Genomic DNA, 23,850 nt, shown 5'->3' on the forward strand with positions numbered 1-23,850 from the left:
GGGAAATCAGGGTGCCCCATCGTTTACATTCATGAAGGTTGAGTTTTTGTCTAAAATACTGTCAAAATGACCAGCAAATTCAGTTAAATTTAGACAAACCACTGATCAAGTCAGTCAAAAAATGCTTTTATTTTGGACTCATGTAACTATATATTTTTAACAGCCTGACTACTCAAGTCTTTCAAGACTGAAGAGCCAATTTGTATATGCAAATATAGCCTTAATTAGGGGGAGGTGGAAAGGGAAACATCAACAAATTCAAAAGTCAAACTGACTGATTCTGTTTGACTGACACATTGACTACTCAGACAATTCAATTCAAACAGTCATTTTCATAAAGACTGAGCTTTGGAGGGAAGAGATCAGGGCAGCAAGAGACAGGGAGAATGAACACCTTTAAAGGAGATGGTAAATGAATAATAAGTGACTTTGCAAATCTGTCAGAGGCAAACCTAAAAAGATGAGAAAGAATAAAGGCCTGTTAATGGATGAGAATGGACTTGAAACTAATGATGACTCAGAAAAAACAAAGAGGTTAAGGTTACTTCTGAATCTATCTTTAATAAGAGAGGTATGAAGAAAATAAATTTGGTCAATTAGGAAGTAATGAAGACCTTGCAAAAATAGCTATTGACAAAAAGCAGGTAGGGGAATTCTTTAGCAATTTGAACATAGCACATACTAACGAATCAGCAGGTCAGGGTGATATGCTTCCTAGGAGATTAAAGAAGCTGATAACATACCTATTAAACCTCTGGCATTTGTTTATTTTTCTAAACAGAGCAGAGGCCTGCGACAGTTCCACAAACCTCATTGATGGAACATCTGTCTTCAGAATGGCAAAGAGACAGCCTCTTAGCTACCATGCAGTTCAGGTATGGGTGATCTAAGCTAATGAGACTAACCCTCAAGTGGAAAATCTTGAAAAGCAAACACTGCAAAGGAAAGGCAAGGGACAGATAATGTAGACTGGCCAGAGAAAAAATCCTATTAAGGAAATTAAATGGAAATCTCCTATGTAAAGAGTGTAAGATTTGAAATCAGGATATCTGACTTTGAATACCAGTTTTTCCTTTTGCTATCTCTCTTACCTGTGTCAAAATTGCTTCCCACTCTGGGCCTCGGTCTACTCATCTTTACAACAAAGGGGTTGGCCAGGCCTCAAAGAGCCTTTCTGAGCAATAACTTGGAGCGGGTATCACAAAAGACCCGTGGGCATAAGGGCATCATCCTTTAAGGGGAAAGAGAAAGAGCAGAGTTGGGTGGGGTTCAAGGCTCACTTCATCAGTCCAGAAGCTTCCTCTTTTAAAGAACCAATTCAATAAATTAAAAATGCAATAAATTATAAAATCTTTCTCTATTTGTTTTTCTGGCTCTTAGTATAGGAGTCAAGCAAAGTAGGTGCTTCATAAATGTTTAACCCAATTGCTAATTAGGGGCAAAATTCTGTTATTTGTATCTGGCTGAAGGACTAAGAGAACTGTAGTCTCCCTTGGATTTCCTTGGGTCAAAGCCCTGATTGCCCCATCCTAGTAATGACTGAATACTTTCTAGCTCTAGACCTGAAATCCTGTGAGAAGATGAAAATCCCACCTGGATACAGATCTTATTATTATTCAGACCTCTGGAATAACACTAAGATAACACTAGCTAACAGTTCTATAGGGTTTTAAGGTTTTCATGGCACTTTACAAATATTTTGTCTCCACGACAGCCATGGGATGTATTGTTTCCATTTTTAGATGAGGAACCTGAGATAGATGGAACTTAAATGACTTGCCCATGGTCACAAAGCTTTTAAGTATCTGAGGCCTCCTAACTTCCTGATTAAGGTGCAGCGCTCTGTTCAGTGGGCCACCTACCTTTCTAGCATTTTAGTGCTCTACCCATAAAACAAACCCCTTCCCTCTATAGGGGTTCAAAATCCAAAGCAAAAAAAAATGTGTTCTTATTTCTGGTATGGCCAGAAGGAAAATTTTGTTGGTCTGAAATCTTATGAAATTAAACACAACTAAATCTCAATACCACAGCATTTTTTTTTCCTTTTATAAGGAATTCTAAATCTGTTATCCCATAATTTATCCCATAATTTTAAATATTTATTGGTTTGAAATAAGAACCAAATCCCGTAGATAGTCACTCCACCAATGTGTCTAGCACCTGGGCTGGGGTAAAGGGAAGTAATTCCATTTGAAGAGTTAGGGAGGTATTACACATATTTATTTTAAACTCTTGGTTTCTGAACTGAATCATTAACCAGTCCACTAATGAAATGTCCTCAGGATGCCAAATTGAGGGCATGTGTTGCCAACCCTAATGAGGCCAAAGAAATAATTCTGGAGGTAGACACTAACAAAATGAAACTCAAGTCAGGAAAAAATGCAAAGCCGCGTCCCTAGGGGGAAAACGTCTGAACTGCAAATATTCACTGGGTAGAGAAGTACTGGAAAGTAGTCCTACTGACTAGGGAACAATATAAACTGATGTCCAATGGCAGTCTTTGTTGGAACTGAGTATCGAGAGCTATTATGTAAGAACTGGGACATTCTTTATCATCTCATATCTGGAGTCTCATACTCTGGTTTGAGGCCACCTCAGAATCAGAACAATGTACCAACGCTGCAATGAGTCCAGAGGAAAAATAACCTTTAATGAAAGGGATGAGGAACTGATTTACTAAAAAATTATTGAAGCAATTAATTTTATGGCTTTGTCACAAAAGGGAGGGGTCTCCTTGACATTCAATGGGGACTTTAATTTTCAGTAATGAGCTAATACAGGAAGAAACTATGTAGACTGGATATAAACATACAAACAAAAAACAGTGCCCCTGTAAGGACTAGCAAACTAGTTACTGTAGTGGTTAGATGTTTTTTAGATTATCAACAAAACTGGCATGGAAGATATCCCTTAGGCAGCCTCAACCATTGAATGTGGATTGGGATGGGGTATGGTGCCAGAGCAGTAGGATTGTCAACTGTAAGCATTCATAAATCAAGTGTTATTTCAATTGAAAGACTGCCTATAAATGGGGAAGAAGAAAGAAGTTAAAATGACTGTTACAGATGAAGCATTATTTGCTGCACATTGCTAAATTTTAGAGATAAGTTTGTGGGTAAATTATCCAGCAGAATTGTAAACTCCTTGAAGATGGAGACTCTTTGTTTCATCTTTGTTTCATGTTCACCACCATATTGCCTTTCATGTAAGAAATACTCAATGGATGTTTATTGAGTGAATCAGAGGTTTAGTTTCAAATCCAGCACTAAAATATAGGAATTAGAACCCCCTAGCTCTCCAAAAGACACATCAAAATGCAAACTATTCCCTTTGTTTTCTCACTATGCTTTTACCAGACTCAAGAGACTATGATTCTTGCTTCCGGGGCTGATAAAAGAAGTTCTTTGACCAACCTAATGAACCTTTAAGAATGGCTTGGCCACAGATAACTTCCTTGAGCAGACTGGAAACATCTATTCAGGTATGCTCAACAGTACTTCTGTAAGGAGCAAGACATGTCCTAAGTCAGTCTGGTCATTGGATGGGGATAAGTTGATTTGGTAGGGCTGTGTGGTGGAGTCACCTCTTTTTGAGATAGTATATAAAAGGGATTTGTTAGTTGTAGGTGTGGCTTTTTGATTCTTTTTCCTTTTTAGAATGTAGAACAGAGAACAGTAGGACTAAGATCCTGGGGAAAAGAACCACTCCTATAACTTGAGGTATAGCTCTATGAAACCTACTTACTTTCTTGCCTACATGGGACCTACATTTCTGGTCGCAGATTTGGAAAAAAGTAGTGACACAATCTGTTAACCAGAGAGATGGCAATTCTGTGGAGAAAGAAAACCAATGGTCAGAGAACAGGAATATTTGAATTCAAGTTTTCCAGAGTAGTGCTGAGAGTTCCTGAAGCTAGCACATTTCCCCCACACTCCCCAAGAAGGGGGGATTTCCTGGTTGATATTAGCTTCAGGATTGGTAAGCTAGCAACTACAAATTTGAAAGTTCTGGGCTACAGCTTTCTAGAGAGAAAAAGGTTTTTGATTGACACAACTTTTTTTGGAGAAATAAAAGGATTACATACATGGCTACTTAAACTGGAGAAGGAGAAGGGGTGGTGGTGGTTTACGCCACAATATGGAGGAGAAAGAAAAGACTTAAACTTTTCCCTGTGGTGTTATTATGAGTTGTTTAGACAGTATAGGTCCAATGAGGAAGGAGAAGGCTCTTTTAAAAACTCTACTTACATTTCCTTCCAGGGAGAGGCTAAGCCTCTTCAAGTACAATAGGTTTAAATGACTGTATAGGTTTCTGGGGGTGAAAGTGGGTTTTTTTTGGAATGGAAAGGGGTCACCTGTTCATCATTCTCAAAGGTGATTCCCTCAGGGGGTATTCCAAACCACATGGCTGGATACTTGTCTGGTGCTATTGGATGAAAGAAAGATTCGCTATTGAAGGTTTGCTTCCTTAGCAACCTTCATTACTTTCCTTCTGAAGAAGTTAAAACCACAGGGTGGTGCTATGAGTCTGTAAGATTTTAGGACCCTGGGGAAAGATGGGATTCACCAGAGAGGAAAAAGAATTGTCTTGATTGATTATAGGTTACTAAGATTCTTTTTTGTGTAATTGTCTCCACTTATATGTGAGGCTGTCCTATACTAAGAGATGTATTTGTTACCTTGAGTGCCTGTAGAGGATCTGAAGTATCTTACATACACTCTGTGATTCTACACCTAGTATTTGTAGCGCCCTTCTACAATAGTTTAGATTCATTTCTACCTTGGGGCGAAAAGATGAAGTATTGAACATAGATAGAACCTGGTCCAACTTCGAGCTAAATTCTGAGATTTCCCAGATGAATCTCTGTATGGGGACAACCCAAACCACAGGAACTTTAATTTGGATAAGGGGGAATCTGCTGGGGGAGTTTGGCCTTAGGTTGCACTAATAATTGGGTTCACCCGTTTTCTATTTCCCTATCATCCTTGTCTCCCATTAATGTGGGAGACCGTAAGTTAATTGACGATACATATTATCAATAACTTTTATCAACTCTTTTTGTTATAAAACAATATGGAAAAAACTAGGTTATTACATAAGGTTTTACATATCTTTTCCAAGGTTCAGACTGATGAAATTATAATCTCCCAGTTTCTGGAATATTGTAGTTGCTAAATAAGTATTTGTTGGTTGACTGACTGATCACCTCAGAGGTCCAGTAATTGATATTCCCGTGTGATTGGTTTAGCTACCTGCCTGGTTATGCTTCATTTCAGTCCAGGAACCTTTGTAGACATAAGACCACACTCAGCATATGATTATCAGCCTTTGTCCTTTGCATCAATCCTGTGTTTTTTCCCCCTCCATAAACTCCTTTTCCTAACCAGCCTACGTGGTAGTCATTCTGATAACCTGCCACAGGGATCTCTGAAAACCTTATTTTCTGTTGTGAATTGCTATGGCTTCTTCCATTGTTGCTTTATAAGCAAGCTCCTAGGCTGTTTGGTGTGCTTCTAGCCTTCATGCATTTTTAATGATTTACAGAGAAAAGATAGTTTTTTCTCCTTTTAAAAAAATAATAAATTTAATGACTTAATACACATCAAGTGGAATTGTTGGTTTGTGGTGACGGTTTTATAATTCCAGGTTCAAGTTTTTTCTATTTAATTATGCACAATAACTCTCAAAGAATATAATACAATAACAAAAACGTGCACTGATGCTGGCATAAGAGCCCGTTGTTTATTAGTATTGGTCCTGTGCTTTATGTTTGAAATAAAATATTTGGAACTAATGTTGGCCATGTTTCCTCCAAACTAGACAAAAAAAACTTCCTCTCTGAAAATATGGAGCTACAATCTTTGGTGCGAAAAGCCAGCAGCTCCAGAGATAGCAAATTAAATTGTACTTGTAGCAATCCTTGTGGCACATTTTGTTGCTTGATCAGAGTTCTTTTAATACTAATAATTTAATAAAGCAGAGGACTGATACATTGACCCGAAGATCTCCAAAGCATCATGGAATTTCCTGAGGTTAAAAGGCACAGCTTGCTGAAAGGTTGTTTGTTTTAAACTCGCACATTCGTTGTTTTTCTCTTTTCCTCCCTCTTTTCCCTCCTCCCTTCCTCCCTCCATTGCCAAGACTCAGCTCAGGTTTTGGAATTGTCTTTGTTGGATATCAGAATCTGGAAGCAAGTCTTTGTGAGCCCTATGAGATAAGGTTTGCAGTTCTTCAGATCTTGGGGAATGAATTTTTCTAGTGCTGCATAGCATAAATACTCATCTCTCATGGCTTAATTTTCTTGGGATGAATTGAGGTTTCTTAGGAGAAAGAAAACAGATGTCCAGTTCTCTAAAACTTATTCTGCAAGGTGGTTTGGTCTTCCCTTTCCTTATAGGGAGAACAAGTGGAAACAGAATTTTGATTAGAGATAAAGAAATACTCTTGCTAAACAATGGTGTCCTTGCAAATAGGCCCCATTGCTGAAATTCACTACTTCTTCAACTCTGTCTCATAGAATCCCTAACTTCTCTCAGAGTAAAACTGAGATGCTATCTCCTACCTTAGTTTGATACTCTAGTTACTAATACTCTCTCCCTTTTAAATTTCATTTTCATGTCACCCATGACTAGAGTCTACCACCATGTTAATACAGAGTGAACCTTGCAATTTTTTACCCTCTAAATTGGTGAATTCACTGGTTTTGGGAATTCCCAGTAAAGAAACTCCTTCTATCAACTAAAGCCAGCAACTGCTCAGCAGCATCAGATTTTTGGAGAGTTATTTAATACACTGACAGATCAAGTCACAGAGATTGTTCCTAAAGCTAGCTTTCTATCTGTTGTTCCATTAGGCTTCCTGCCTTAAACATAATAGGCTTTTATTTTAAATTGAACAAGCATTTATTAAGCACCTACTGCATATCAGATACTGAAATGGGTTCAAATACAAAATCAAAGAGTTTATAGTTGACTTGGAGGAAGCAAAAGATACACAGATAATAGTTATCTCTTCTGCATCTCAGGGGTTAGGAGTATGGCTCTCTAGGACCTAGAAAATCCACTTAAATTTTTTTGACCCTACCTTCATACTAGAGAAGAATTCTGAATGCTTTTCTTTGCCTTTTATGAGGTGTTTATAGTACCTTATTGTAAAAAAGTATTTGGTCATGGTCTCTGTCATCTGCTAGCTTTCATGAGTCATCTGTGGCTTCAGCAAAACTCACCCCAAATTCCTGCTTAATTTCTTAAGACGACCCATGATATATAGAAACTTTGATGGGGAAAATTGTGATGTGAAAGGGATAACTGCTTTCAGTTAGCAACAGTCAGTCAAAAAGCCTTTATTAAGTATTTAATATGTGCCAGTCACTGTGTTATGGACTGGGGATACCAGGAAATGCGAAAACATTGTCCCCATTTTCAGGGAGCTCACCTTCTAACAGAAGAGAAGACAGGTAAATAACTATGTATGTGCCAGTTATATACAGGGTAAGTGGAAGGTAATCTCATAAGGAAGCGGTAGAAGTGGAATGCGGAGGATGTGGGTTGGTGGAAACGTAGAAAGACCTTCTTCAGAAGGTGGAAGCTGAGTTCAGGGTTGAAGAAAGCCAGGAGGCAGAGATGAGGAGGGAGAGCATTCCAGGAATGGGGCATAGTCAGTGAACAGGCAGAGAGTAGGGAAATATGGGGCCTTGTGTGAGGAAAAACAAGGAAGCTAGTGCCACTGGATCACAGAGTACAGGGAGGCCATCAAGCGTAAGAAGACTGAAAAGATAGGAAGGGGCCAGGTTGGGAAGGGCTTTAAATGCCAAACAGAGGACTTTACATTAATTTTGGGAGTAAAGGGAGCCACCGGAGCTGACTGATTCATGGCATGATCAGACTTGCACTTTAGGAAAGTCACTTTGGCAGATGTTTGGAGGATGAATTAAAGTGAGGAGAGACGAGGCAGAAACCAATTGCAGTAGTCCATGCGTGAGGTGATGGGGGACTATACCAGGGTGGCCATGTAGGGGAGAGAAGGGGACATGTTCAAGAGAAGCTATGAAGATAGAACTGGTAAGACTTGATTACAGATCAGACTCTGGGGTCAGTGTGAGTGAGGAGCTGGGAATGATACTGCTGTTTCCTCTCTGGGAACTTGGAATGTTTGTGGTGTCTTCAGCAGTAACTGGAAAGTTGGGAAGGGGAAAATCTTTGTGGGAAAAAGATACTGAGCTCTGTTTTGGACTGTGAATTTGAGATGCCCCAAAGACATTGATTGATGTGTACCTGGAGTTGAAGAGAGAGAATAGGGGTTGGATATACTGATCTGAGAATCATGTGCTGATAATAATTGTATAATAATTGATGATAATTTAACACAAGGGGTTTGGGGGGAAACACCAACATCTGGGAAGTCAAGAAAAGCCTCATGTAGTGAGTGGCATTTAAACTGAGTCTTGAACAGAGCTGGGGATTCTAAGAAGCAGAGGTTTAGAGGGAGTGGATTCCAGTTTGGGGCACTTACTACACAGGGAGTGCCTTTCTGGGCAGTGACGTGGAAGTAAGAGATATAGAGGGGCCACTTTGGCTGGGATTGGCGAGACAAAGAGAGATGTGAAATCAGTCTTCTAAGATAAATTGGAGCCAGTTTGTAAAGGACTTTAAAAGCCAAACACAGGGACAAGAAGCTGCTGATATTTCTTGAGCAGGAGAGTGGTATGGTCAGATCTGTGCTTTAAGAAAAATGGTTTGGAATTAGAGAGGAAAGAGATTGGAGGTAGGGAGACCAATTAGGAGGCACAGTAGTATAAGGGAAACCACAAGAGTGGTAGGTAACTTTGTTGAGTTTAATTAAATGATTATTTAGCCATGGAGCAAGTGAGCAAGGTACATTATAAAACATTTTCTGATAAGAAGAAAAGATTTGTATCTCTCTGAAGTACTTTGAGTTCCTTTTCATTAACTTTTAGGTGACTGAATATGAGAGATGTTAAATGATGGTCATGCTTTAGAACAGCTGGGTGGTATAGTAGATAGAGTGCTGGGCCTGGAGTCAGGGATATTTCTCTTCCTGAGTTCAAATCTGGTCTCAGACATTTACTAGCTGTGTGACCCTGAGCAAGTCATTTAACCCTACTTGCCTCAGTTTCCTCATCCATCAAGCAAGTTGGAGGAAGAAATGGCAAACCACTCCAGTATCTTTGCCAAGAAAACCCCAAATGGGATCATGAAGAGTTGGACATGACTGAATGAAGAACAAAAAAAGGAGAAAATAAACCCATGCTTCAGGCAGGGACTAGATTAGATTAGGTTGCTTCCTGGTTGCCTTTGTGATAATGTGTAATAGAGGGGCATCCTTCATAGGGCAGACAGGCCAGTCAAGTGAAAGCAGCAAAGAGCCCTGAGGGAAAGACAGAAATGTGGCAGTAAACCACCACTGCTACCTTGACTACCATCTCCTCTCAAGCTCAAAGAGACAACCTAGAACCAATGAGTCTAGTCTACTGCATTTAGCCATCATCCTGAAAAGTAACATCGGTAGAGATGGCCCTACCAAGGACCCAGAAAATAAAGTCCTTGACACCAAAGTTCTTGATGCTCCCAAATGGCTCAGCATCAGAAACTATGATTTTATCAGTGGAAGTGACATTAAACAAAGGGCATTGCCATCTGATTTGCCACTACATCCTTAGGACAATGGAAGTTTTTCCATCTGCTTTGCAAGTGAAATCTTCCATATGTGTGGTTCCCATTAGATTTTATCCTCTTTCAGAGCAGAGACTATCTTACATTTTTATTTGTAGTACATTACATATGGTAAATGCCTAATAAAAGCTTTTCCCCCACTTTCCACCCATTCGTTTATTTATCCATTGAACAGAGGGTTGGCTTCAATGACTTCCTTGATTCATTGCAAAGGGGCCTTGAAATCCTTAGATTGGGACATCTCTTATGATGCTTTCAACTTTAGGATATGTATGAAATTCAGAGCACTTGGTTGATTCAGAAGGTGATAGGGGTCACAATCCACCTGAAGGATCCCAGCGATGAAGGTACTATCTCCTTGATCCCCTTTAAAAGCTTTGTCACTGTGACAGCAAGGATAGCTTTCTTTTGTTTGTGCAATCCTAAACAATATATGTTCACAAATCTGATTACTGTCATTTGGAGGCTTTAGTAGGGTGGAAGTGCCTTGCAGTTTGTCTTTTTCATCCCTCTAATACATGCTAGCCCTACTCTCAACAAATAGCAGACTTCTCAAAGAGAAAATGTTAAGGATTATTAAACCTTCATTTCTTAATTTCCATCTTGATTTAAAAAATCACATGAGGCTGTGATCTTATTTTATGATTTCTTTTTTTTTCATGCAGTTGGAATTGGTAATCTGACATTTATTAGCTGGTGAAGGTAGGCTTTTTCTTTATAGCATTAAATATTCTTTTTCATGATAGTGTTTTACTTTACAAATGGCAAATAGATCATGATGTGACCTGCCTAGAAATGCTTTCCTCAAGTGTTTGAGAATTCCAAAAACCTCTTCTTGTAGCATTGGCATTTGGAGCCCTGCTATCATGTCTGACACACTTTATACCAGCCATCATTCATGGAGTGGTAAGAAAAAGTTAACTGCAAATGAGAAAAGACTTGATTTTTTTTTCATCCTTATATGCAGCAAAACCTTTTCTGGAATGAATCCCCCAAACTTAGAGGGTTTACTGATATTATTGAGATTTTACTGTGTTCAGGCTATGTGTAGTCAGTCTCGTGCCAACTATAGCCAAGCATGAAGTGTTTTCATTCCCAGAGGAGAGTAAATGGTCAAGTCAAGTCAACAAGCATTCTGCCTTTATGCCAGATGTATTGGGAATATGAGAAAAAAGCAAAACTAGCCTCTGATCACAAGGAACTTAACATTTAATTCAGAAGGCAAAATGCAAACAACTCTGAACATGTAGAATATATCTCAATATCTCTATATGATAATTTGGAAATAATCTCAGAGGGAAAGCACTAGCATTAAGGGGGATTAGGAGAGTCTTGAGGTTTTGGCTGAGACTTGAAGGAAGCTTAAAGAAATCAGGAGGTGGAGACCAGGAGGGAGAATCTATGGATTCTTATAGAGCTGAAAGAGATCTTTGGGCTCCTGTGATCAAACCTCTTACAGATGAGGATACTGAAAACCAGAGAAATAGGTCAGAGCTAGATTTTGAACCCAGGTATCCAGATTCTCAGTCCAGAAGTCTCAACATCATGACCATCCTAGGTCAGATGTCAGACATTTGGGTACTTAATAGTACCAGTACTTTCTCTTCCACTTAGTGGAGTGTGATTAAGGACTTTTTTTTTGATAGAGCAGGGCTGAGTTGGAGCTACAATCTGTGCGTTCATTCTATCCCCATCCTCCCACCTTTTGGGTTGAACAGCTCTTGTTCCCTATCTTTTCCATCAATTGTAATGATGTCTGTTCTCATGCTCTCTCTTTTTTTCTTATTATAGGTGGTTTCATATTGTAGAACAGATTAAGGCTAGACCTCAGGAAATATTCACTAACTGCCAGGTTCCACAGATACTGGACATCACCACCAAAGGATGTTTGGTATGAAATTCCCTGGGAAGTTGTAGACTATACCTGAAGACACCTGAATGAATAAACTGAGTGACCGTGGACAAGTCATTTTACCTTTCTGGGACTCAGTTTCTTCATTGGTAACAAGAGAAATTTAGACTAGGTGGTCTCTAAGTTCTCTTTCAGTGCTCACATTCCATGTCTCATGTTCTAAGTCTCAGTTCCAACATTCTAAGAGTCTACCCTTAGGACATACTGGGCTCTCTCAGCATCAGGTTCTTACCTATAACGTGGAGAAAATATTATCACTGACTAAACAGATTGCTATGAGGACATTTGTATCACTATCTATCTATCTATCTATCTATGCATAGATACATATATATGTATGTATATATATACATATATAGGTATGTGTACATATATAGGTATGTATACGTAAGGCATTTTGCAAACCTTAAGACACTATATAAACTCTAGTTCTTATTATTACATATCTTGTTTATACATAGTTATTGCCCTCATGCCATGTGAGGCCATGATTATGAGCTCTTTGAGAGAAGGGAGTAGGGCTTTTCACCCGTTCTTTGTATCCCCAGTACTTAGTACAGCACCTGGCACATAGTAGGTGCTTTAATAAATATTTGTGGACTTGATTTGTTTGTATGTTTCCTCCCTCATTAGATTAAAAGGTAGCTTCATGAGGGTAAAGGCTGCTTTTGCCTTCCTTTGTATCCCCAGCACTTAGAGCAGTATTTGGCATATCAAAAGTACTTAATAAATGCTTGTTGACTTTCTAATTTGCCTATTTCTCCTTTAATTTACAGCATCTCCCTTGTATTTATTTTGAGTTTTTTAAAAAGTCTGTTGACTTATTAAGTCTTTTAAATAGCTAATCCTCTCCCTTTCTATTTTGTTAATATTTATTTTATTTTTATTTTCATTTTCATTTTATTTTTATTTTTTAATTTAATTTTATTATTATTATTTTTAATGTTTTACAATCACTGCCATAAAATTAAGATTTTATCCCCCCCACACACCTACCCCTACTACCCCCCACCCTCCCCACGACAGCATACAATTCAGAATAGGTTCTACATACACTTTCCTATTGAGTACATTTTCACTATAGTCATGCTATGTAGTCGAACTAAAATAAATGGAAGAAATCATATAACAAATCAAAACATAATACACAAACACACACACACACACACACACACACACACACACACAAACATGATCTGCTACATTCTGCCAATGACTTCCATATTTCTTTCTCTGAGTGTGGAAGGCATTTTGCCTTAGAAAAGCACCATTGGGATTTTTTTTTTTAATAAGGTCTTGCGTTATTATGAAATTCCAGGTCTACCAGAAAAAACTCTCCCACACTGTGGTCGTTGCTGTGCACAGAGTTCTCCTGGTTCTGCTCCTTTCACTCAGCATCAGGTCATATAAGTCCTTCCAGGCCTCTCTGAAGTCTTCTTGTTCATCATTTCTTATGGTACAGTAGTACTCCATTACATTCATATACCATAATTTATTCAGCCATTTCCCAATTGATGGGCATCCCTTTGATTTCCAGTTTTGGGCAACTACAAAGAATGCTGCTATAAATATTTTTGTACATGTGGGACCCTTTCCCATTTTTATGATCTTTTGGGGATACAGTCCTAGTAGCAACATTACTGGGTCAAAGGATATGCACATTTTTGTAGCCCTTTGGGCATAGTTCCAAATTGCTCTCCAGAATGGTTGAATGAGCTCACAGCTCCAACAATAATGAATTAGTGTTCCAACTCTCCCACATCCTCTCCAGCATTTATCATTTTCTTGTTCTGTCATGTTTGCCAATCTTATAGGTGTGATGTGGTACCTCGGAGTTGTTTTGATTTGCATCTCTCTAATCATTAGTGATTTAGAGCATTTTTTCATATGATTATAGATATCTTTAATTTCTTCCTCTGAAAATTGCCTGTTCATATCCTTTGACCATTTACCAACTGGGGAATGACTTGTATAGTTACACGTTTGAGGCAGTTCTCTATATATTCTAGAAATGAGACCTTTATCCCCAAGCTTAGCCATAAAAATTCTTTCCCAATTTACTACATCCCTCTGAATTTTGGTTGCATTGGGTTTGGTTGTGCAAAAACTTTTCAGTTTAATGCAATCAAAATTATGCATCTTGTATTTCATAATGCTTTCTATATCTTCTTTAATAAAAAATTTTTCCCTTCTCCATAAATCTGATAAATACACTATTCCTTGTTAATATTTATTTTAAAGGAAATAGTTTTTTCCCCCTGAGAACTGCTTTAGTTCCATCTAGAAATTTCAGAATTTTTTCATCATTATAATTTCTTTGACACAATTATTAATTCTATAATGTATTCTTTTACCCACTTATTATTTAGGATTTGATTTCTAAGTCTCCATTTGTCTGTGTCTTTTGTTTGTTCCCCTTGATTTAATGACCATTTTTATTTCATTGTGGTCTATAAAGAATGTATTTACTATTTCTGACTTTTTTACATTTGCAATATCCTTGCACACCAACACATGGTCAATTTCTGTAAAAGTTCTATGTGGTGCTGAGAAATATTTATATTCTCTAGCACTTCCATTTAGAAGATATCATAAATCTTTAGGTTCTAGTTTCTTTAGGAATTTGCTTAATTCTCCATTTCCCTTTTTGTTTATCTTTCTAATATATTTCTCCAAAATTGAGAGAAGGAAATTAAAGTCTCTTATTAGTGTATTATTGTCTATGTTTTCTTGTAATTTGGTTAACTTTTTTTTCCTTCATGGATTTAGATACTAAGAAGCTTAATGCTGGCATTGATTTGTTATCTATGGTTCCATTGGGCATGATGTAGTTTGCTTATTTATTTCTTTTTATGTTGTAAATTTTTGCTTTTACTGTGTCTGATAGCATGATTGCAACTCCTGCTTTTTTTTTGTTTTACTTGATTTATAGTAAATTTTTTCCAGTCCTTCATTTTTACTCCATGTACAACTTTGTTTTTCATTTCTTTCTTTTAGGCAACATATTTTTTAAAATCTACTCTGTCAATCTCTTTTGTTTTAGTAGAATTGCTGAATTCATTCACATTTAAATTATTAAGATTTAATACATATTTTCCTCCGTTTGTCTCTTTATTTTCTTTAATTAGATTTTTTTAGAGGGCTTTTCTTTCACTTTAAAGACAATTCATTCTATGTTGAAGCCACTCTATTCTAGCAGGCTCTGTTCTCCTCACCTTGAAAACATTCTTCCTGATTGGCATATCCCTTTCCCTAGGTTTGAAGTTTTATTTAACTTATTAATTCCTAATTTTTATAAGAAAATATCTCCCAAGAAGCTTATTCTTCTCTCTTTTTCTTTCAGTTAGTTAAGAAAAATCTCCCTTACTCTCCTTTCAAAATCATTTGTTAGATTTTTTAAAATTTTCTATGCTTTTTTTCTAAAAAAGAATTTTTCCTTTGTTTTCTTCATTAATTCTCTTTGCTTTTCATCTATTCTATGCTCTTGTTCTTGGATTTATGGTCCTTTTTAGGATTAATGATTAATTCCTTTTTAGTTTTTATATTTTGCATGACATTAGGGCTTCTAAAGTATCAATTTTGAGTTTTTTCTTCTAAACAACTTCTGGGGTTTTTTTTACATGTTTTACATTTATATTTCATTACATCTTTTGTATATTTTGCTACTCCACCTTTTTTTCAGCTGTAGCTCACTTTTTTTTCCAGATTATTCTTCACTTGTATTCCCAATTTCTTGTTCTCTCCCCATCCCTTTTTTTAAAGTGAGACTTACCATGGTAGATTCAAGTTTATTTTTCTATTCTGCCAATTATTTCTGTTGTTCAGGCCATAAATTCTTCTTTCATAATTCTAATTTCTCTCTTGAACTACTTAGAAACATCCTGCCATGCTTCCATGCTTTCTTGGTACCTTACTTCATCAGATATTGATTAAATTTCCTTGGTCTTGCAATATTTTTTAAGAGATGTTTGGACTTGTTTAGATGTTCCAGTGACATTTTCATTCTGTTTTTAATATCTTACCTGCTAATTTATTGACTCATGAGCAAGATTTTTAACTGATTTTTTTTCTCCTGAAATCTTTGGTAATTTTGGTCCTCTCCCCCTTATGTTCTCTTATCAATCACTTTCTGAAACTTTTCCTCTCATGAAGATCTCCCAAGTGTTATCTTATCCCTCCCATATTGGGGAATTCACTTTTTAATGGCCTCAGTCCCTGACCCAAGTGACTTCTGGGGCAACAGAACTGACTTCAAATGTATGCCAGTCTCCCTTTTTTCATCCCTGGTGCAGTTCCCTTCACTGTTGGTGTCCTACCCCAGTTTCCTCTGTTCTTTTGTCCTTTGTCTGAGTGCTATGATAGCAACATAACACAGTCCTAGGCCAGCCATGCATCTACTTTTCTTCTTTTTACCCCCACCTGCTCTACACAGGGAGGAATGTAGCAAAATTAGGTTCTACTTACCACAGAATGGTGGAATAGGGCAGGGCCAAGGTGTGGTAGCAACAAATAGGGTAGCAATAGCCTCAACAAGGAAATTGCTGAGTGGATCTCAGAGTATACAGCTCTCATGGAGTTGGAAGATCTGAATTTCAGCCCTAGCTCTGCCACTTAATTATCTGTGAGTCCTAGGGCAAGTCATTTAACTTCTCTGGACTCAGTTTTCTTATCTATTAAATGATGATGTTGCACTAGAATACCTCTAAGGTCTTATCCAGTTCTAAACCTTAAATGATAAGATTTTAAAACAAAGAAGATAAAACCAAGTCTTGATTATCCATTTTATGAATTATATACAGTGCATTTCTAATACCATTCCAAGTCCCCCACCCTCACCACTCCAAAACCCTTTAAAGTTAACCTTAGAGAGCCAAGAGTGATGCAGTAGCTACTTTCTGGGGCCCTGACCAGCTATTCCAAATGAGGTTGAACAAATAACTTCTGAGCATATGCTATACAACAAATGACATTCTCCTGATGGAGGCAGATTTATTGGAAATGAAAGTTATATACAAACGAAAGATATCAATTTAGAAAATCATGAAATAGAAATAAATCATAATTCATACTTTTGTTCTTTGTCATTTGCCCCAAGTAGACTTTTACTGATGCCTTTACAATAAGTAACAGTCATCTTCAGATTCCTCAGTCTTGGAAATTTGTGTACTGAGAAGTCTCTCCCTGTCAATCTGGCATTGCTGGAATTGTTTTAGGAATTGTCTTACTTGTTCAACAGTAGTAGTCTAATACTGGATGTCTTTGCAGGCACAAAACAGCTAGACATTTCTAAAAATTGGACCAATCATGTCAGTCCTCTATTCCCCCTTCCTAAAATAAAATTCAGGATAGGGACTGAACCTGGGACTAGACCAACATTTCGTTGGTATTGGGAACTCCTTTGAGTTGTCTGGAGCACTGAGAGGTTTGATGATTTGCCCAAAGTTATCTGTGTGTCAGATGGACCTGAAGCCACATTTTTTTACTTCAGTGCTAGCTGTCTATCCACTACCTCCCAATGGTTTTCAAAAACAAAAATACAACAAAATTGTATAGTAACAGGAGGACAAGTAAATACCTGGAGCAAAGTAAACTTTGTTCTTTATTCCCTTCAGTGCCATGCACTTAATGGGGTGTTCAGTAAATATCTGAATTTGAATTAATTTGAGTTCAATTAAATTAAAATTTAAATTAAATTTAAAATTTGAATTAAAAACTTTAATGGCAAAGTCAGTATTTTCAGTAAAATCAGATTATACAAGAAGATATAGTCCTCATCTCACCCCTAAAGGAAGATGGAAACAGCCAACTGCCAAGGTACTCTGTATGGAAGTACCTTGGACTCTAGTTCAGTGCTAGGAAATATCCCTGTCTGGGTTTGTAGTCCTCTGAGCCTCCTTTATTCCCTTTCAATTTTCTTGCTCAGCCATATTAGTTAGGCGAGTGGAATTCAAACCACTTTTAGTTTTCATTTAAAATACTAAGCCAGAAGAAACAGGTTAATATAAGAAGTTTCTGAAATCACTGATCTTTCCATGTCACCATGGAAAAAAAAATGAGAGAGCAAATCATGTAAAATTACTCTCCTTTTAAATATGTGCCATTCATATTGGGGCAAGTCTGAATTTTAATAACCATTCAGTTGCGGGATCTGTCACTTTAGTTGGATAATATTATAAAGGAAAACCAATGATTTTTTTTTTGCCAGTCTCCAATCCATTACATTTGTATAATTGTGCAAAATGAGCTAATTTTTTAAAACTGTATTTAAATAGAATTTTAAAACTTTGAGGCAGGTCTAGCATTTTTTGATGGTTCAGTAAAGGGATCTAATCAATGGCCAAAGAACACGTAGGTTTGGGGGCCTGAAGGAATGCAGTACAGAGGCTTACTTTTTGTTATTGAAGCCTCATTGAGCTACACATTGTTTGCAAGGAACTGATAGCCAAATACCTAGGTCTGGCAATTGGATCCTTTGACAGTTTTGTGGGATAGTCACAAATCTGATTCAAGGCTTAACCAGTGTAGATATAACAAGCTTGGATTAACCCATAACCAGAATTACACATTAGCTAGCAGGGAGTCATATCCATGAGATGATCTGAGGGCACCAAAAATATGGCCTGACCCAATCTCCCTTAGTCCCTCACCAGTCTTCCTTTATCATTCTTCTTTTACCTGCTCAATGATTCAGAGAAATTTTGAGCTGAAAAGGACTTTAGAGAACAACCTAAAGAGTCATTGAAAATTCTTCAGTGAGCTAATAGAGCAGGAGAGTTTGGAGGCTCAGTGCCCAAGCAAAGGTTGCACTGTGAAAAAATGAAACAATTTTTATGAACATTTAATTCATCTCAGGGACTGTTCATCATGCTAACCAATATTATTTCACATCTTGTTTATGTCTTAAATCTTGTTTGCTAGTCCATTAAGGACATGGCCAATCCAGTAAAGTATGGGGAATAACATGCCAATTGTTGGGAATGGTTTGAAGTTCTTTAGAAGGAAGGTCTATGAGGGCTATATAGGATAGCCCCAGGCAAACTTGTGAAGTAAGTGAGGTTTGTCTGCAGGTTCTTTATCTATTTGCCTTTTATCATGGTGCAGTGAAAAGACTTTGAGTCAGAGACTGAGCCTTAAGTGTCCAAACACTCATTAGCTGAGTAAAAGTGGAGAAATCATTTAATCTCTCTAAGTCTCTGTCTCTTCATCTAGAAAATGAAGATAATAACATTCCTACATTGCCAGGTAGTTGTGAGGGAAATCCTTTGTAAGTCTAAAAATATAAATGTGAGGGTTTTTTAAGTATTTATTGTTATTTTATGATGAAGCAGTAGAGCCTAGTGGAGAGTGTTTGAATTTCAATCAGAAAAGGTCTAGCTTTAACCACTGCTTCTGACACTCGGAGATGTGTCACTTCAGGCAAACCACTTACCCTGTTTGTGACTCTGAAAACTCCTTAAGACTTCCATACTAAGTCATTGATGGAACATAGCCAGTATTGGTAGGAGTTTTCCATCATGTTTTTGTTTTGACCAGTCCTCTGATTTCACTGGGTTTAGAGCCTCCTGTGAGGTTCTTCCTCTCTGTCTGAGGAGCAGGACCAGCTCTTTACTCTTAGACAATTGCTCTAAGATCTGGATTCAGATCCCCACTACCAGGATGACTGAATCACAGACTCTTTGAGCAGTCATGTAATATTATAAACAAAGCTATTTTCACCCTCATCTTATTATATGCTATATGACAGTACACTGCTGGTGTAGAAAAGCCTCTAATCTGGGCATCAGAAGACTTAGGATTAATTCCAAGTTTCATTGGCTAGCTCTGTGACTTGGGCCAGTTTCCTCATCTCTAAAATGGGAGGAGGGAACAAGCATTTATTAAGTACCTACTGTGTACCAGTGACTGTGCCAAGCACTTCACAAATATTATTTACCAATGGTGATAATAATAATACTTGCATTACTTACCTCATACGGTTGTTGTGAGGAAATAGTTACCATTTTTATAGTGTCTTAAAGTTTGCAAAGTACATTACAAACATTATCTCATTTGAGCCTCACAACAATCTTGGAAAATAGGTACTCTTATCGTGTTACAGATGAAACTGCGAAAGAAAGAGATTAAATGACTTGCCCAGGGTCATATTACTAGTAAATTTCTGAGGCTGAATTGAATGTGGGTTTTCCTGACTCCAGATCTAGTGCTCTATCCACTAGGCTACAAGGCTTCCCCTTATGAAAGTAGTTCTTCAACATTAAAGTTCTCAAAAAAAATGTGAATTTTTATCATTATTGTTCTCTCCCTGGTAATATTGTAGTGGAGGAGATATTTAAATGACAATCTATATGAAGCACTTTGCATCCTTAAAGCAGTAGAGTATAGTAAGTTATTTTCTTATTGTATTGTTCTCATCTTTTTGGATGAGGTTTAGATAGAAACGATCCTGGGACTAGGCACATCCTGCTATTACTCTTTTATATTCAGTTTTTTATGAATTATTGGAAGGTAGATAAATATTTTTCATAGTTAAATACAAAAGTATTAGGATGGAGGCTGTAGAATATATGAAAGCATCTTGAGTACAATTTCAGCAGGAGGCTGGACAGTAGAAATGATATGGGCTTCATTCTTTCCCCCATGATTTTGATATCCTCTTCTAGATCTTTGTACTTTGAAAGATTTTCATTCCATGTAGTTTGCCATTCAGAATGGTGACATCTACTAAAAATGTTGCTTCTAAGTCTTTATGAATCATTGTTATATCCAGCAGACTGTAAACTATGGTTTGGTCCATTTTGTTGCTGTCATTAATAAAGTATACCAGAATTCATGGAACAGCCATGTCTGTTCAATGTGACACCAGCTAAGCTAGTATCACCTATCACTAAAGCAGAGATGATGTGTGTAGCCCCAGCTTTGTTCCAAATCATTTAGTTGACAGCAGGATGCAGGGAGCTGTGGCTTTGAGCATCCATGATGTTGCCAGTGGTGTTTTCATTGCTTCTGTGTCCATAAGAATCAGAGCCAGATGTTTGCTGAGAGGAAAAGACAATGAAAGAGGAGGAGTCATCTCTATTAACTACAACTGTGTCTCTCTTTTCGTGGATCAAAACAATTCAAGGGGTTAAGCCTGGCCCTTAATTCTGGGCCACTGCACTGGGCCTTTCTTTGATTTTCCAATGCAGTGGTTGAAGTGTTCTCATCACTAGCCAGTCCCTGTGTCTCCCAACTTCTCTTTTTCCTCAGGCCTGTCATCAAAGCAGGGCAAAACAGAACCCTACAAGGTGGGGGAAGAAGAGTGACTGTACCCTGGATACACCACTTACTCACAGACGTTATGAAAGTCATGAAAATGTCAAGTTCTGTATTTCAGTTCAGTAAAGTACACATTCAGAATGCTCTCTACTCACTGCCTTTACAACTCCAGGGTGAAGTCTGCAGCTTCATGCTTGAATAACAAATAGACAGCCTCCCACTCTTTCAACAGGAAGACTGCATATCATGTGTAAGTGTGTGTACATATATACAATACATTACACACATGTATATGTGCTTATACATGTATATGAATATGCACATATACATCTATTTTATGCATATGTATACAAACATGCACACATAGACACATACACACATGCATGTATGCAGTGCACATGTGTGTACACATACACACGTCTCTATGTATACAAACACACATACACATGCATACACTATTTGTGTGTGTACACACATATATACACACACTCATTCACACATACACACACACACACACACACACACACACACACACACACACACATATATATATATATATATATATATATATATATATATATATATATATATATATATATATATATATATATATATATATATATATATCTCCAGCCTTTCTGCTTGAGCCAGCTCACCCAGTTAAGGTTCATTGAAGCTTCTTCCTTTCTCCTCTTCACTAAGCAGTTCCAATGATTTACTTCTGAATCAAGCATTACTTTCCACCCCTCTGTCACTACAGATGAGGCTCTTTGATGGGTCTGTAACTCCCATAATTGAACAAGAATCCTTTTGAGAATGTTATTAATTGTAGAAGATCAGCGATTTACAGAATCACAGAATCTCAAAACTGAAAAGTACTTCAGAGTTTCTCTAGTCCCACCCATACAAGATGAAGAATCCTGCCTACAATATTCTGGCCACTAGTCATCCAATTTCTACTTAAAGATTTTCATTGAGAAGGCCACAGCAGTCCATGCTACTTGGAACTCTGATTATTGTGAAATCTTTCCTTACATTGAGACTAAATTTGATGCTTTTTATTCATGCTCTTAGAGAGTGGTAGTAGGTGGCTGGGGGAGAAAGAATTTGATATCTTTTCCATTGGACAGTCCTTTAAACACTTGAAAAATGCTATCCTGTACTTGATAAGTCTTTTTTTCAAGCTAAGCAATCCCAGTTCCTTCAACTTCCCAGCAAGCATTCCAGTTCTTTACCTACCATTGTCACCTTCTTCTGGATGCCCTCTAATTTGTCTCTCTCCTTCATAAAATGTGGTGTCCAGAACAGAATCAAATATTCCAGGTGTGATCCTACTATGGCAGAGAACTATTACTTCCTTTGTTCTGGATACTAATGCCTATCTTAATAGCATGAGAATTTTTCCCTCTGCCATGTCACTCTGATGCATCTTACTGAGTTTATGTTCCCCAGAATTCCCAGTTTTTTCCACAGCACCTGTTTTCTAGTCATTCTTCCTTCATCTTGAATATATGAAATTGACTTTTGAACCGCAAAATAAAATCTTACTTTTATCTCTAATAAATTTCATCTTATTTGTTTCAGTCCATCATTCTAGATGGCGAGATGTCTTCGGATCTCAACTCTGTCATCCAGTGTTAGTTGTGTTTCTCAGTTTCAGGATATCACAAATTTGAAAAGGGTAATTTCTATGAAATCATATATTTTGGATAAAAATAGAATCATAAGGCACTGCATTAGAAACTTCTAATTTGATATCAACCTATTCATGATTTCTTTTTGGGTCTGGTTACTCAAGGACTTTGATTCAACATAACTGTACTATAGTCTAATATACATCTCTTCATTTTGTCTATGACATTATCATGAAAGAATCTGACAAATGTTCTCAGAAATCTGAGTATAAGCGATCTCTACCATTCCCATCTTTGTGAAACTGCTTGTGAAACACTGTCAAAGAAAGATATAAGGTTAATCTGACAAGCTTTATTCTTGGTAAGGCCATGCTGATGTTTCATGTTCATTGCTTCCTTTCTAAATGCTCACAAATCAGCCTTTAATAAGTTTCTATTTTCCAGAAATAGAAGTCAAGTTTACTGACCTATAGTTATCATATTCCGTTTCTATCTATTTTATGAAAGCTAGAACATTTGCTTTTCTCCAGTCCTGTGGCATCTCTCCTGTTCTCCACAATCATTCAAAAATCAATGATAATGTTTCAAAGGTCACATCCTTTGAGAATCCTAAATATTCTTTCAGTATCTTAAAATGGAGTTCATACTTGTTTCTGGTGATTTGAATTCACTGATGGTAGCTAAATGCTACCTTCTCTCATCACATCTTGGATTTCCTATTTCATACCAATTGTTTTTGTCCTATCCCACCCATGTCAGAGGTCTTACTCCTTGGAAAAAGCAATAGAAAAGAAAAAAAGAGTTGACTAAATCTGCCTTTGAACCATTTTCCTTTATTATCACCTTACTTATTGTCAACAGTGGTCCCTTCTTTGGTCCCTTCTTTTCCCTACTCTTTCTTCAAATATAGGAAAAAAAATCTTCCCTGTTTTTCTTAGCATTAGATAACCTCAATTCACCCCCTGACTCATTCACCAACCACTTTGGTTCCCAGGCTACAAAATATGTCATAGAAAACTTACTTTTTTTCACATCCAGAAGTCTATTCTTGGAATCCCATTCTCCTGACTGGTAAAGCCAATAAGCTGGAGAAGATGGGTGGGAGACTGGGAAAAGAGAGCGTGTTGAAGGATTGTCCTTGGAACTACATCTTCATATCAAACAAGAGTGAAGGAATAAGTAATAGGTGGAGACATCTGAATAATGTGGGATAAGAAGTAGAAGACCTTGATGAAAGGTGTACATTTTTTTCCATGAAGAACAAAATGAGGTACTGAACTTAGCTGGTGGGAAAGGGGCTGCTATGGGGAGTTTAAGAAGAGATCAAATGGTTCAGAAATGGTGCTATGAAAATGGA

Source organism: Notamacropus eugenii, chromosome 1 (assembly GCF_028372415.1).
Source record: "Notamacropus eugenii isolate mMacEug1 chromosome 1, mMacEug1.pri_v2, whole genome shotgun sequence".
Classification (NCBI taxonomy): Eukaryota; Metazoa; Chordata; class Mammalia; order Diprotodontia; family Macropodidae; genus Notamacropus; species Notamacropus eugenii.